The 17,051-nt window shown below is 37.7% G+C and overlaps 1 long non-coding RNA gene across 1 annotated transcript; it reads left to right on the top strand.

Annotated features, from left to right (window-relative positions):
• Positions 1-2,853: 2,853 nt before the first annotated feature.
• LOC119026962 lies at positions 2,854-17,004 on the top strand. Its single transcript, XR_005077268.1, has 3 exons — positions 2,854-3,191; positions 11,183-11,214; positions 13,027-17,004. It is a non-coding gene; the product is annotated as an uncharacterized LOC119026962 (long non-coding RNA).
• Positions 17,005-17,051: the final 47 nt, after the last annotated feature.

Here is a 17,051-nt window from a genome sequence, read left to right as displayed (position 1 = left end):
ACCGTAGCCACAGCTAGTACTTGAGGGTGAGAGCAGAGGTCGCCTTAAACAATTGTTTTCTGACTTTTTTGTTGTTTTGACGGTTTGTAACTCTGACGGTGATCTAACGTAATGCTAGCAATTTATACACACTGTCAAAAATGAAAATGAAGCTCACCTTTAGTGGTGGTGGTGTAAATGTATGGATTTCATGGGTCAGGCAAAATGGCTCACTGGCACCCCCTTAAATGCAGCGACTACTTTCACTGACATGTTTGAAATTTGGCGCAAATTTTTCAGGACAATCTTAACAACTTTGCGATGAACATTTATTAAAAGCTTACGTTTTTGGAGAAGGGCATACTCAAATCTGTACCAAACTTTGCATGTTTTCTAAGACTCCCAACTGGAATACATTTACATGTCAGTATTCTGTTACAGACATAGCGCCCACGACTTGAAGGAGGAAATTCCAATTTTCTATAGTTCTTTCAACAGTCCCTGCCACTAGTTTGATGCACACTTATTACATTCGCAATCTGTTGACTACGTTGTTGTAGCCATCTGTTAAAGCGAAACTCTTGCCAAAATGCAACCTAGGCTTTTTTTGTGAATGTATATGAGTGAAACCTTTGTGTCAAAGCATAAATACGACAAAAGAGCCACTTTTAAGATTGACTGTATGTTTGCTTTTGGCTCAAACTCACTTTCAGTGGGAGAGCATGGGGCAATTTTAAGCTAGCATCGAAATCGCCATTTTTAAAACACTAAGAAGGCTCGACACAACATGAAACTTTGCTCATAGTATCGCCAGGGTCTCTACACATGAACACAAGCATTGAGAACATTGTTTGTGTACACAGAGTTTACTAAAAAGAAAATTTTTGAACAACTCACGTTAGCAGTAGCTTGTTCTGTTAGCCGCCGTCATGGCAGCCCAGACATACTCGGGGATCGACACATCTGGGTAGAGTGTATGTTTTTCAGTGGAGCTATGTGTAGAGACCCTGGTGGTAATAAGAAAGTTTCATGTTGTGTCGAGCCTTCTTAGTGTTTCAAAAATAGCGATTTTGATGCTAGCTTAAAAGTGCCCCATGCTCTCCCATTGAATATAAGTTTGAGCCAAAAAACGAAAATACGGTCAATCTTGAAAGTGCCTCTTTCGTTGTAATTATGCTTTTACACAAAGGTTTGACTCATATACATTCACTAAAAAAAGCCTAGGTTGCATTTTGGCCAGAGTTTCACTTTAATTCCTGACCCTCAATTACTCCCACGTCCACAACTGTGGTAGACTGCATGTGATGACTGCACTGACCGATTCAGAAAGAAAAGTCAAAAGTTGTGACAAAGACAACGATAGAAGATAAGTAAGTTATGCCCACTATTTACTCTCTACCTTTCCAGAAAGTTGAGAATGCAGCTAATAACAGGCTTGCAACGCATAGCGTGATAAAAGTATGACATTCATCGACAACATTCACTGTCTGCCACCGCAAATGAGCTCTTCTGTCTGGTATGATTTCTGGCCCGCCCGCATGTGAAAATGAAATGCTTCTGTCGAATCTGATGAGCAACAGTGTTTTCTGAATGATGCTGCTAACTTTGACATCTAACTTAACAGCATCAAAGTGATGCCTTTCACTTCTACAAATGGACAAACCAGTACCTAAGCTAAATGATTTCTTAAAAACAAAGCTATTAGGCCCACCTGTTTATTACCAATGTTCATTGGCAAAGTTGGAATGCCCTCCAGTGGACGGAGCAAATAACAACCACATGGTGGCATCTGCCATGCTTAAACCTTTGTGGACAGTGTAGGCCTATAATTATTAATTGTAAATAATAATAGCTTTAGGCTTCAGAGGACTACTGAAAGCACTTTACAGCCTTTGAAAATCCAAAGAACTCCTGCTTTTCTTGTGCTTCTATTGTTATTCTCCAACTTGTCTTATTCCTTAGATTCATTTATGCAAAAGTAGATGAGTTATTTCTGAAAAAAAACAAAACAAAAGACAATGTGAGCAGCAAAATGTCATCCTGGGATTTTACCAGGTGCTGCCATTCTACACTATATATTTAAGGTATTGTTATTGTTGCATGTGGTCATATTTATGTGATCTTTCACATCTTTGTGTCAACAATGAACAGTGATCAACATCCTTCTTTATTTTTATTTTTCGTAACTTGAAGCTATATGAAAAAAAAAAAAAAAGCCTAATCAGAATCAGAATCAGAGATACTTTGATTCAAAAGGGGAAATTGCTTGCATTACAGCTGCTCCCATTCAATCCCCCAGGGAAAAAAGTAAATAATAATAATAGTGAAAATAGCAATAATAATAATAATAACTATATGTAAGCAAGAACAATACATTCTGAACAAAATACAAGAAATGTACATTCTACTAGAATATATAATGCAGTACAGTGTAATAAATGATGCTACAGTTGAAATACATGGGTTATTGCACTTTTGTCACTTTATCAGGTTCAAATAAGACAACATAAAGGATGTTAGTAAAACAAATCTTACTTCTAAAAGCTCATGACATTTGGAATTTCTCAAATCTTGGCTACGGACCTGCAATTTTTCAGTTAGATAGCCAAGGAGAGGTTAATCTCATCTCAGGACTTCTCTAAAATGTCATGTCTGTCAGTTTGACCTATGTCCACGCGCACCCCCGGCGTGCACGAAGTTTAACTTGACAATCACAAAAGCTCTCCCTGGCACGCGCGCGCGCACGCGGCCCCTGCAGGGGGAGACACACTAGCCCTCCTCTCCTGTCAGACCGGTTAGAAATTCAAAACACAACCGCCTTGCTCGATTTCCCGTGCTGCACCGCGGCCCACAAAAGCCTCTGACGGTTATTTTCATTTAACATAAAAAATAAATAAAAATCACAGGCGCGATATTATTCAAAAGCAACGACGGGGCTCGATTGTGTCGGTCGACGGGCACATTTTGATACCGGTGAAATATTGCTGCATGTCCGTTTGATTTTCTATTTATTTTTTGTGTGTGTGACGGCTGCGTGGGGAGCTGAGGAGCAGAGCGATTGGCGCCACTTTCAAATTCTCCACTGACACAGAATGAGAGTCCGGCTTCAAATACATTTTACACACCACTTAATTTCCTCCTTTTCATATTTACTGTAAAACGAGGAGTAACTTAACACAATTTTCTGTTGGACATTTTTTTTTCTGCGGAAGGTAAGCAGTTCAGTCATTACATTTTATTTTATTTTTTTTAATTATAGTGAGATACTTATTAATGTTTTTTTTCTCATATTTCTCGTTAAGTACTGTAGCTTTTGGCATGTTACAATGTTTGGGGGAAGAAAGCGAACAGCTTCTGTGTGAATTTGGTGTCACTGTATAGTAAAGCCGTTGTGTAACCTCCTGCTCAGTAGGCTGTAATGAACTGCTGTTAGAAACAAAGGTTGTTTCGCATTACAAACAAAGCTTTACATGGCTCCTTTGTCGGACAGCTGCCGCTTTAGCCCTTTCTACATTGAGGCGGAAAGGCTTTTTCTTTTCTTTTTTAAGAAAAAAAAAATCTAAGCAATTCCTTCGTGTAAGCTAACGTTAACACTGGATGGATTGTTTTATATTTCTGTACAAAAGAGTTAAGCAATAACTTAGTAAGTTTAGGTGGCGGACACTCCCCCAGTCACAGCCCCCTCCCCAAAGACCCCAGCCGGCGGTCCGCTCCGACTCAGTACGCCTCGAAATTACTCTTAAAGTTTAGTGAAATTAAGCAGCTACTTCTTTTATGAACGTCACTTTTAGGGACAACTGGTTTAATCCAGTTTAGACTGTGTGCCAAAAAAATGATAATAATAAAAATCCGCTCAGGCAAACTCGTCGGTTCGCTAGAAAAACCCTTAGTCAGCAGTTTGCCGAAGGCTCACCCGGTCTGTCATCCTGCCACTGCATGCAGAGACTGTCGACAGTTGGGGCACATTTCAACAACTCGTCAGATACAATCTTACCGAGGCACTTCTCTTAACATCACATCAGTTAAAGACTTTTAACCTGCTGATAATTCCGTTAACAACCCACTTACCGCATTTATTAGACAAGAAACACCACATCAAAAACTAGAGGGTTGAGAGCTGATTTCAGGTCAAATTTGGCACAACACTTCTGATGTTCAACTTATAAAACAGGCCCTTTCACAGAATAGTTAAGTTGCCCCACAAAAGAATAATTAATAGGCTAGCTGGTGTCATTTTCCAGGGAATATAAAAATAGCTATAGCATAGTTAAAACTTAATAAACTATCAATTAGAAGCATGTAATCCAATAATATAATTTATAGGAATGACTAGCCTAAAGGTAAAGTGCAAGCAGTTGTAATGCAGAGAGCCAAAAACCTTTTTATACAGATCACATGGGAAAAAATTGTTGTCTGTGGAGTAATGTGTTCCCTTTTTCTGAAGAGATTCGACTAAGTGAATATATTAAGAAATCCATATTATTCCTCCATCTCCCTCCCACTGCTCAGCAGTAATTTAGTTAAGACTGATGTTCAACATCCAGTGTGTAGTCTCACTGTATGATAAGCAGAAAAAATACCACCATCTCAGCTCTACATTTGAGTTTGCTCATCGAGTGTAGATAATCATATGTCTCCTGTATCCTGTTTATCTTGAAAAAATTATGAGTTGAAGGGTTTGTGTTTATTGATTGAACCCCTTTTTAATGATCTACTGAGATCCAGACTAAATGTCAAGTAGTCAGCTCTGTCTTTCATATTATATAAATATGGTATGTTTTCTCTGAGGAAAATCACGTAATATGAGATAAATAAAGCTGAATATTGCTAATAAGGGTGCTTACATAAAAATTATGTGGAATGTTTTTTTCAAGGGCTGCATCTAGTCTTTATCTTTATTATTGCTTGATATTATTTAATAGATTTCATCAATAATAAGTCAAAAAGTATTACATTTGCCCATCAAATTTTACAGCAGCCAAAAGTGGTGTCTTCTTATAGCTCTCTTGGTCTGAGCAACAATCCAAAACCCACAAACAAGAAATTAACAGTGAGGTTGATAAAAAACAAAAACGAAACAAATATTCATGACATCTGAAAATGTAACAAGCATTACTTTACGTTATCACAATTGTCCATCTATTTCCTGTCAACTGAGTGATTATTTAGGTCATAGAGACAGGCTTTCATGAGATCACCAAGGACTGAGAGGTTTCACCATATAATTACAAAATGTGTTACAATGTATAACACATTGTGAGTGTTGAGAGTAGAATTCAACATTGAAACAGTTCAGAAGTACGAAATAGCCTTTTTACATTACATTATAATACTATAATATTCATCATCTTAAATGTACCATCAATTTACCATATGGTAGGATGTAAACTGAACATATCTTTCCTATAGAGTACACATGTATCTCACTTTATTTGAAAGATGAAAACTTCTATGCAATTTTTTTTTGCTTAAGCTACAGATATATTTTCACTGAATTGACAATTACTTTTGGATCAATAATAGGTCTATAAAATGTCAAAAAGAAATGGTGAAAAGATTCCCCTCCCCAAGGTGACATGTCCGATCAACAGTCAAAAACCTAAAGAGAAAAGCAGCAAATCCTCACATTTCAACTTGATGATTTTTGTTGCTTAATAAATTACTTAACAATTAATTTAAAAACTGTTTATCAATTTTAATCTTCAAGGAAAGAAGCAGTTTAATCTTAAATACAGAACTAGGGCTGGGCATTGATATTGAAATTCTTTGATACAAGTGCCAGTGCCTGATTTTTGTTACAGATATGCAAAATCCTACCTTCTTGAATGGCTCATTTGTTAAGGAAAACAACTGTTTTCTACCAGGACCTTATTTCTTCTAGACAGAATCAGTCTTCAATATTGTCTTGATGCAAAAAGACATACACGAACTACCCTAAATATAACTTAGGAGTAAATGTAACAACATTTTGAATCAGGGAATGATGAAGTAAACAAGTCCGAGTGTCACCAGGTATAGTATTTAGTTCAAATATTTAGGCTGACAGTTTGTCATTAGGACATATAAATAGTAAAGTTTTAATAAACATATTAAGAAATCATGCATAGTTCTTGGCAGTTTCACTAACATCGCCAGCATTATTATCAGCATGGAATGATGGAACAGGGATAGTGTGGAGCCTGGTGGTCATTATTACAAGCTATAAGTGAGGTAATTTCTGGTGTTGTTCTAGTGTTTCACTGAGTAATTCTGAGGATTAAGTTATTCGTATGTCTGGTTGAGGATTTTTTTCAAGTCAGAATTTAACCAACACTAAGAGCAGAGTCTTTTTTTATTATGTTCACTGTTTTTTGTATGTGTGTGTGTGTTTGTGCATGTGTGTACGTACGCATGCACGCCTAACAGAAAGGGAGTGGGCAGGGCCTCGGTGTCCTCTTGGTAAAGCAGTGTAGTTTGAGAGCAGCACTTTCAGCCGACTGAGAGCCGGCCTCCTGCTCACCGATTCCTATCTAATGACCAAATTACATGAGAAAATGCCGGAGAGTCAGGCAAACGCTGAGCCCAGCCGTTAGTGCAATTAACAGCATATTTTGGCATTAATGCGAGTCTACCTGTGTGTCTGTTTAGCCATTTCCTTCCGTGTTTGGCTGTGTAAAAGTTGGCCTGTTGCACTCACTTTCTCCATGTCTCCGCTGTGGTTTATGGTTTTTATTTTCCTGTGAAAGTAGACTTCATAAACCGTGTGTATGAAAGTGTAGCAAGCTTCCTCTCTGAGCCACACTTTCTTCATTTTATCTCCCTCCCTCTCCCTTCTCTCAGTCTCCTCCGTCTTTTTCTTCCAGTCTGACAGTCGAGCAGCTTGGCAGGCTTACAGCTCAGCGCTCAGCACAGCGCAGCAGCCCCCTCACCTCCCACAAATTAATTTTTTACTCCTGAACAGTAGCTCCGTCCGACCCCTTCTTTCACACCTATCTCAAACACACCCACAGGGGTGACCTGATTTTTTTTCAGATTTTTCGGCGCCCCCCAAAATGGTGATTTTTATTGTAGAAAGTGATGGCCAGGGAAAAAGGCTGCAGCCCTGTAGGTTTTTATGCCTACTGAACCTCCTCACTGTCTCAGTGTGCGTAGCTGGGGCTCCAGCGAGGCAGCAGGCAGCACTGAGGAGGACTGGGACACACACACTCATATAGCTAGGAGGTGAAGATGTGAAGGGCCAGGATGGAAGGATGGAAGGATGGGGGTGGTTGTGGTGGTGGTGGTGGTGGTGGTGGGGGCACTCAGTTTTTGGGGGGACATTTTTTGGAACTGGGACCAGAACCCCCCGACACTCCCCCTCTTACTAGAAACAGAAGCAGGAGCAACCAGAAAACCCTAACAGGCCTTTTTTCTGCTCTCTCTCTCTGTCACTATAGTAGACTGAGTATATTCCCATTGGTGTGTATGTGTGTGTAGTGACGTTTTTAGGCCTGCCGTTTTTCCTGTTTTCATTTCAGTACCTTTGTCATTCTGTAGCTTAAATGCAGTGTGTATGGGTCTGTTTGGTGTTTTTTTAATTTTTTAATATTCGTTTTGTATTATTTTTTGTGATGACTAGTTGTGATTGTAGACTAGTTTGTGTCTGGTTCGTGACACTGGCCTTATGGTAAGAGCATCCACACAAAGTGAGGGGAGAGAAAGTGAGGGAGACTTTCTTCAGCTAACTACCAGTGTTGTTAGACAGCAGTCAATCCTTCCATCATTTGGGTTATGATCTTAGGAACAGAAGGTAAGTGAATCTTTCTTTTTTCTCTGAAGCATTTAAAATGGCTTCTGTTGCTGTGAATGGGAGAACAGCAGGCCACAGACAGGAGCTTTTGCTCTGCGTTGCTCCTCTCTTTCTTCCTTACCCTCCACCACAATTGCAGTTGTGCTCTTTTTTTCCCTTCTGTCCCTCACCCCCTCCTCTGTCTACCTCTCTGTTTCATGTTTGTTTTTTGTTTTTTTAGGTTTTTTTTTTTTTTTTTTTTGAATGAGACTGGGACTTCGGATCTAAATCTAATGCTTGTCTGTTGCTGCTGCCCCTGTTGACATGACCTCTAGTTTCAAATCCAATCACCTTCCATCTTTCTGATTGACAGTGTGGCCGTCTGGTTGAGCAGTCCTGGAGGCTCAGCATAAGTAACTAAGTTACTGCTTTTTCCACCTCACCATGTTCATATTTGTCTTAGATATTGACTTCTCTGTTCAAATTCCTAATCTGATTTTTTTCAAAGTGTATTTGATTTTCCAGTCTTTAATTTTGGGGCATAGGATTTGTTGTATTTAAGCAATTTTATCACCTACACCCAACTTTACTGAAAGTGAAAGTCTAACACAGGCGGGTGTGGTGCTTACAGGCCATGATTCCTTCCTCTGTCCTCTCCTCAGATTTTATTTCAGCTTTAAAGATAGAAAGGGAAGGCACCTCTTTTGCTTAGCAGTCACACCATGCTTTATATATTTTATGATATTTATAATTCATTAATTAATTGACAGAATAGTAATGACAAGCAATTTTGATAATTGATTAGTCCTTTTATAGGCAAAAATGGCACAAAAAAACTTGGATTTAAGCTTTTCTACAGATGTATATTATTGTTAACTGAATATGCTAATCTGAATACATTTGGGTTTTGTCAATTTGGCATTGGGAACCTAGAATTGGCATTTTACAGACAAATTAATTATTAGAATTAGAGCTGCAGCAATTAAACAATTAGTTTGCAACTATTTAACCAATCTGCAACTATTTTGATAGCTGATTAACTGATTTGAGTAATTTTCAAGGCTAAAATGTCTGGTTTCTTTACTGCTCTATGACAGTAGACTGAATATCTTTTGTTGTGGACAAAACAAGACATTTGAGGACAACATCTTGGGCTTTAGAAAACACAGATCTGGCATTTATAGACCAACAATTAATCAAGAACATAACTGACAGATTAATTGACGAAGAAAATAATCATCTGTTGCAGCCCCAGATCAGAAATCACAAAAAAATTAGTAACTGGCAGATTAACTGTGTTAGTCACAGTGTAACACAGCACAACTCAAATGTTGTACTTGCATCCTATTTATAGTGCAGTTTAGTGCTACAATAATGAATACATTGGGCTAAATGGATAGCAGATCGACAGAAAATAACACTCTTCAACAATTTCGATAGTCAGTTATTTGTAGAAGTCATTTACAATTAAAAATATCAAACACATCTGTAACTACTGGTTGAAACATACATTTGAAGACCTACACTTGGACTGAAAATTGTGATCAGCATTTTTTGTCATTTTCCAACTTCGTAGAATTATTCAAAATCATATAGCAGTTATCAATAATTGTGGGTTGTAATTATTGCTTCGGAGTAGCCATGTGTAGTTTGTAATAGCAATGTCTGAGACATTTACATTTGTAAACCACAAAAATATGCAAATAATATGCAATAAACATGGAAATTTGTTAACCACCGTATTGTTTACACCAAGGTGTGTATCCCTTAAAGAGGCCAGATGGTAAGACTGGGTTTTTGCAGTTTGATACAACAGAGAATTGTTACCCATATGACCCCCCCCCTTTAACTGGTAATTATATTATACATTTCAAAGACGATTTTATTCCTCTTGTTTACACACCTATTGTATATACCAGACCTCAAGTGAGTCCACTGTAGAGACAGTGTAACAATGCTCACCCTACTGCTCATTTAACTGACACATAATGTAGTAATTGAGTGCTTTTATATTGTTCCTGTTAGAACCCTCTTTATGTAGTATAGCTGCAACCAAAGTGTAACAGCTTCATTCTGCTAACATGGCTCAGCAGCTCTCTTTTGGTTATGTTACATTAATATGGCTTCATTGGATACAGATACAGAATCTGATAAATTCACAACTAAAAACACAACTTGTGAATCTGATTCATTTATAGGTGTCCTTGTGTTTTGGTAATTCTGATTAAATCTGTTGTTAGTTTGTCCAGTGCAAGGTTCTGCTGCTTTCTCTCTGTTTTTATATCCCTGTTAATTTGATATCATTGATCAAAAGCAAATAAACGATTTAAATACCTGAATCCGACATTAAATAGAGAAACAATCTATTCATACAGCTATTATTAGTGGCTGTATAAAACAGTAGTATGTTGCAGCTATAGCTGTGCGTGGTGATATTGTGTTCAGAAGTTTGGATAGTTCTGCATCACAAGCCAAAGCAGGGTAGTCCTTCAGTTTGACTTGCTGGATCCTTCTCCAGCAGTACATATTTTCTTATCCTCTCACCTGACACATATGTTCAAATCAGCTGGTGCAGGAATAACCCAGGTCTTCCCATTCATTTTATGAGGATAGTTAATTTCAGCTGTGGCGAAATTGTTTGGAGTAACGCAGAAGCAACGTCATATTGCAGTGGCCAGTCACGTTAGCTGGTGATCAGACTAGCAGCACGAAATGCTAAAACCACAGTTGAAGTGTAATGTCATGTGTTATGTGTATTCACTCAGTTTGGCATTGTGCACCAGTTACAAACTTCTTTTTTTATAAAAAAAATAATAAATCGGTGGATGCTGACCATCACTGCAGGACTGGCATGCTTAACCTAATCTGGCAGAGGCATGACTGGAGATCAGTGACTGAGTAGAACGGGTCAGTAGGGTGGCATGCTATTTGGCATGGAAAAATGCTGCAGAAGGAACACAACAGGCATTCCTCTGTGTAGCGCTATGTTTCACTTCTGATCTGCCGGTTTAGTCTTGTGCCCCAGTTTAAAACACACAGTTATCATATGCCTGATATCCTGGTTGTTAACCATTGTTTATAATCTGTCAGTGTGGGCCAAAAACGATCACCAGTAGGACCAGCATACTAGTAGCATAACAACATAGCAATTTCATCTATCAGCAAACTGACGGGGGGGTCAACACATCAAACAAATGGACCATGGAGTGCCTGCTTTAGGCTGAATGCACCCTTAGACTTAGCTCAGTCTCTCTAGTCTGAGGAATAGATGCAATAATAAAGTCTGCTGAAAAATGTGCCTAGAGATGGAGAGCCAGTGAGCTGGACCAATAAACAGTCATATATAAAACTACTGTATGTGGCAGTATCCTTGATTATTTCCAAGGCTGCATCAGCTACACATGACCTGTCACTTGTCTCATACCCCTCTCATTAACTCATCTTCTCCTTTTCCAGAGTTTAATGTGTGACCCTCGGCAGGCCTGCAGGTAAGATGCTGTTCAGCTCATCACACCTTCCCTCTAGTTCTTTTTGTCTTGTAGCTACAAACTCCATCTGCCCCACTTTTTTTTTTCATTTTAGCCTGTGTCACATGACTATTTTTTGGTTCTTCAAATTGCAGAATATATGTTAATGTTCTTTACCATGCTGAAATGTGCTAAATGATATCAGCATAAATGAGCAAGTCCTTCTAATTTATGCTGTTATACGAGAGGTCTCGTATAGGCAGTAGACACTAGATCAGGGTTGGCAAAAATTGGCCCACCATAAGGTTTGATTCAGCCAGCCACATGCTTCTAGTTATTTTTAGAAATATATCATAAAATATGTCAGTGTTTGCGGTTTTATTTTTTGTACGATAAAATGCTCTGTAAAAATATATGTTTTCTAATTATTCATTCTTTTTTATCCAAGCATGGTGGGTAGAGAGACACTTTGTGCAAAAGTCAGCCAATTCAGGGGATTTGGAATTCTAGTGTTATGAAATCCCTGAGAAGCAATTAGAAAAAATGTAAGGTCCCTAAAAAAGATTTCCTGGCAAAATGTTTTTTCACGTGATCTTAAATCATAAACACAGCAGAGAAGACAATTTTAGATCACACTTGCTTCTCAGGGTCTCCATACATTACCACTGTGCATCTTACCAATACAACATAGTACAGTACAATATAATAGGTGTTTGCGCTTGGCCCAAGGTCCACCATTAAGTTTCAGTTTTAGCCCTCCAATCGCCTCTGCAATAGAGTTTTGGAAATAAGATTTTTTTAAAAATTGTCCCATCTGATATGCGAGAGAAAAATATGTAAGAATGTTTGCTTTACACTGTTACACACTACACCATGCAGAGGATTATTGTAACAAGGTGATTTGTGTTGTTAACTAGTCATTCTCATCATTGGCAGATATAAAACTTGTGTGTAAAAAGATCCAGATGAGATGTTGGGGTGTATTTTTGCAGAGTGGAGATATACCTTCATGTATAGACACATCAGTGTTAAAAATTATATTGTCAGTCTTGCACTTGTTGCTTGACTTTATTTTTTGCTATTTCTCGAGTTCTGTTTGATCAGCATGGTGATTTTCACTTTTTCCACTATGTTGGGCCTCTGCTTTATCACAGGCAGGGTGTATTCATATTCCACACTGAAATATGTTTGTTTTCTTCATTCTTCTTCATTTGCTTAGTATTCAATGTAAATTTGAAAGTTTTTAGAAACATGAAATCTGTAATGTGAAATGGCCTGGAAAAATACATAAGCAGATTGACTTGCACCCATGTGTTTTTTCCTCACTAAGCACTTAATATACAGTGAAGAAAAAAACACAGAAAAGGACAGAAAGTGAGAATATGGTTTTACACATGTAACATCGTTCCAAAAACAAATTATTTTTATTTAAAGTGTTCCACTATAATTCTTTAAACAGATAGGGAGTGTATCTCATGTATTCTTCTCTTCTGGTTCTTCCTCTTTTTTCTTCCTCTTCTACCATTTTGACCTCTTCAACCATTTTGTCTGTGTTAGTTTTCCTTTACTAATAATAGAAAACATTCAAAAATGTAATGTGTGTCCATTTTAAGAATAATTCATTTAATTCTGTAATTTACAACAGATTGTTGATTTTTGGCAGGAATTAACTGCTAAAACAGAATCCCCACTGAAGCAATGTGCAAGCATAATGGCTATGATTGTATTATACATTTACATCAGAATATTAAGAAGTGTTTTGTGTAAATTAACATAATTAATAAGAAAGAAAAAGGCATAACATATGGACTTCCCTGTTATGTTTTCTCCTAGAGTGTGTGCAGTGTGAGCCAGTAAGTCTGATGGACTCATGGTCTCAGTGTGTCCAGGGTACGCTCTAGCAGCACATCATGTTTTGCAGATATGTGCTGATTCACTCCAAATCATTATGTGCTGCCACCGTGAGCCCTGGGATTCAGCTCAAACTTGACATATCTTACACTGCAGTAACTCTTGTTCCTACTTCTTGTCTTCTTAAATTTCAGAGCTGATTTATGTGTTCTCTCTATGTGTGGATGTGTGTGGATATGTGTCTGCTCTGTGTAAGCAGCTTCATCTGCATTGCTATGTGATTATTGTGTTGAATATTGTCCAAATTCTTTTTGACAAGTTTGATTAATTTTCTTCTAAATCCTTTGTAGAAAACAGCTTTCTGACCATTGTAAGGCGTAGCAGCAGCATCAAGCTGTGTAAAATCAATGTTGAGGGCATCAAAATTAAATGACTCTCCACCCATCTAATCGTTGTAGTTGCTCCACAGTGGACGTCTTAAGCAAGTTTTGTCTTTGTCTTTTTCAAGTGTTTATCCATTATCTTCTTTAGCATTTCTTAATTTTTGTACCCTGATATGGTAATAATAATGGTCCAAAATTATGTTTAATTGCACACTTTTTACTGGAAAATGTAACATTTTCTTGGGATCTTATTGTGTTAATATTTTGTCAAAATACCAGTAATCATCTCTACAATATTATTATATCGAAGTACACTGTATTTGGTCATAAATATCTGTCATCTGTCATCAAGCCCTATTCCTAATTTATGAAGTGCTTTAGAGGAGATTTCAAAATGTTAATTTATGTGTATTGTGTGTCAAAATATAACCTAAAATATCACAATATTATTTTAAGGCTATATTTCCCAGCTCAACAATACTTTTGGTATCACCACTGAATGTTTTTGTGTGTGTGTGTGTGTTTGTGTGTGTGTGTTGTAGTGTTATATGTTGTGTATATATGAGCCATGTCAGCCAGTGACAAACTGGTTAACATGTGATCCTATGTCCCTCACAGTTCCTGTCATGGTGACTAACACTGCCCTAAAAAGGCATTCAGTCTGAGCCTTTTCTGCACTTTTTGCTCAGATCACTCATCGCTTCCAAGTTAGAAATTAGTATAAAGTACATTTGAAAATTAGTAAATTTGTATTGAAAGCGAAATGTATATGATTTAGCTCGATTTTGTTAATTTGGACAAAATGAGGTTGAATGAAAGACATTGACTGAATGACTTGTCACAGTGGGCATTTTTGAAAACTCATTAAAAAGGTTCAGCATAAAACCAAACAACCTGAAGACAGGATTTAAAGTGGTGTAATGAGTGACTGGAGTAAAATGCTGTTCAGCTGACTAACTGTACTTACCATTCTCCTACTGTGTGTGGGTTAGGGTTACCTTCACAAGGGCTACAGAAGGGAGACAGTTTTACTTTTCATTAACAGTCATTAAAAAAATTGCCACAAACATTTTGGTAACAAAATTAACCAAGGTCAGAGTTTATTGAAATAATAATTTGTTGAACATGAACTGCATCTTACTGTTAACGCTTCTTGTGAGCTACAACCAAGGCCACCAGGGGTCGTATGGTAAAAAAACAAAAGGTCTTGAAATCTGGGTGAATGGATTAGGAAACCGTAAACACGGATTGATGAACTAAGAGCAAGGTTCAGGGGAAAGCTTGAAGTAAAAATGGTGGTACATGTATCAGGCATTCAGAGAACAAGCAGTCACCTCACTGTATGCAGCACGCAGAAGAGGACAATTTTTGGAGTATCCCGTTTGCTAAAGCCAATAAATTAATCCATCCATATCAGAAGTATCAGAAGAAATTAGTCATTTGTGTTCTTGAACTGCTCACATTTTGATGAATAATCTTTGCAAAAACACGAATATCAAATGGTATTGTTAATATTTTATGATATCAAAGCACAGCTGCCTAAATTTGGGCCCATAAGGTTTGATTTGGGCTGCCAGATGTTTGTAGTATAAAAAGAAACACCAATAAAAACATTTTGAAATGAATCACAGGTTATCACTGTTACTATTATTATTAAAAATTTAAAAATGCTCTTTGACAGAAGTTAGGCAATTAAAACCATTTTTGGGATCTTAATAATATAAGTTTTTGCTTATTGCCATGGCTCATAACTAAGCTTTGCAGTTTTGACCCTCCAAAGTTAAAAAGTTACCCTGTCATCACCCTGTGTTAAAGAAATGTCGATCATTACACAGCTTTGTTATCTTTGACATAAACTATTAAAATGGAGGAAAGCATATCCACATACAGTATGTCTGACTAAAACCCCAAATAAACGTGATATTGGATAATTGTGTAGTTTGTTACAAAATGATAGAAGAGCAAGTTGCTGATCCAAGAGAAAATACAATAAGATTGTGTGAACGATGAACGATTCAGACAATGAAGGAAACAAAAAAAAAGAGCTGCAACACCTGTCAACATGTTCAAGTTCTGACCAATTACTCTTCCGCAGTAACAACTACATTATTACATGAGACCACACACATCTGCAGCCTTCATTTCGATGTCAACCATACACCTGTAAAGTTTAGTGACTGCATCTTGCACAGTTTTAAAACTATCCCATATAAACACCTGGCAAAGTGCTCAAAACGGATTCTTTGGTAGTCCCCCCACCACGTTATTGTGTCATTGTGAAGCAATGACAAGGTGTGACAAGCAACAAGGTGAAAATGTTACCAGCTGTGCGGCTGGTAATAACAGTGAGGACACTTCATGAGGACATGTTTACTGGTACCAAATAACAAAAGATGTCCATGGTAACTTTGGCTGATAAAAATAGAGATGTTTTTTTCCATCACATCATTGCTTTAATGCGTCTAGCTCCCAGTGACTGACCCCAAGTGTCCGAGTGATGATGAGCGTTAGCAGAGCGGTGTAAGATGTTGACCGTCACCATGAGTGAGTTTCTCTAAATGGCAAGAGGAAATCTGGTCCCTTCATTTTTTACTGAGATGGCAGAAATACAACCTATTTAAAAGTTTTAACATACAATCATACATCGCAGAAATGGCACATCCTAGCTAAAATAAATAAGAACACGATAATTAGATAATCAAAACCTCTGCAACCCTGAACATTATAGTTTAAGTGCACTTCATGAGTCAATGGATTCATTTATTTTGTATCTCTAATCAGTTGATTTAGATTATAGGGGCCATGGTTGTAACTCATGCGCCCTCACACACATTTGTTGAAATGTATACCAGTGTCCCTGTATTACACATTTATGTGTAAAATGTATACATATTTTAATGTTTGAATTAAAACTTCCTGGCCATTAGCAATCAGTTAGTTCCCACTCTCCTCTCTACGTCACCATGCAGCAGTAATCATCCAACATAGCAGCAAATAGAAGTTCTGCTCTTTGGCTTGAGTGGGCAGGGAAACCAGAACATTTCTTTTCTCTTACTGCATGAACGGAGGGAGGAGAGACATGGGTTACTGACCAAACACTCTCTAACAGTGATTACTGTTGGAATATAGAGCTTGAGTTATCACTTGTTATGATAAAAATAAATCACTTACAGCAACTTAATTACTTAATTCTTCCCTTCACTGTATGCATGAATATTTTTGGACCTGGCTCGTCAAAGGTCTTCTTAAAAGTGATTTTGCCTTGTTGCTATTTCATTACTTGACCAAAAGAAATTCCTAGTACAAACTGAGTATTCACTAACCAACAGGTAGGTACACGCTACAAAGATATAAAGCTGTAGTGAATGAACAGTCTGATACTTTTGATGTGTTGTCGTCACACTGAGCCTATCTTCAACAACACAGTGGAAGTACGTTTTTGGATACTGTTGAATTTGTGTGTGTGCGTGTGTGTGTGTGTGTGTGTGTGTGTGTGTGTGTGTGTGTTGAGACAGTGTGTCAGGCTGTAGCAGCACATCATTACTGGTAGTTCACTCTGCATTACCAGTATGATATGTGCTGCTCCCGTCAGACACATACACAATCTCCAACATCAGCTTCTCC

Source organism: Acanthopagrus latus, chromosome 10 (assembly GCF_904848185.1).
Source record: "Acanthopagrus latus isolate v.2019 chromosome 10, fAcaLat1.1, whole genome shotgun sequence".
Classification (NCBI taxonomy): Eukaryota; Metazoa; Chordata; class Actinopteri; order Spariformes; family Sparidae; genus Acanthopagrus; species Acanthopagrus latus.
This window is presented reverse-complemented; position numbering and strand designations above follow the sequence as displayed.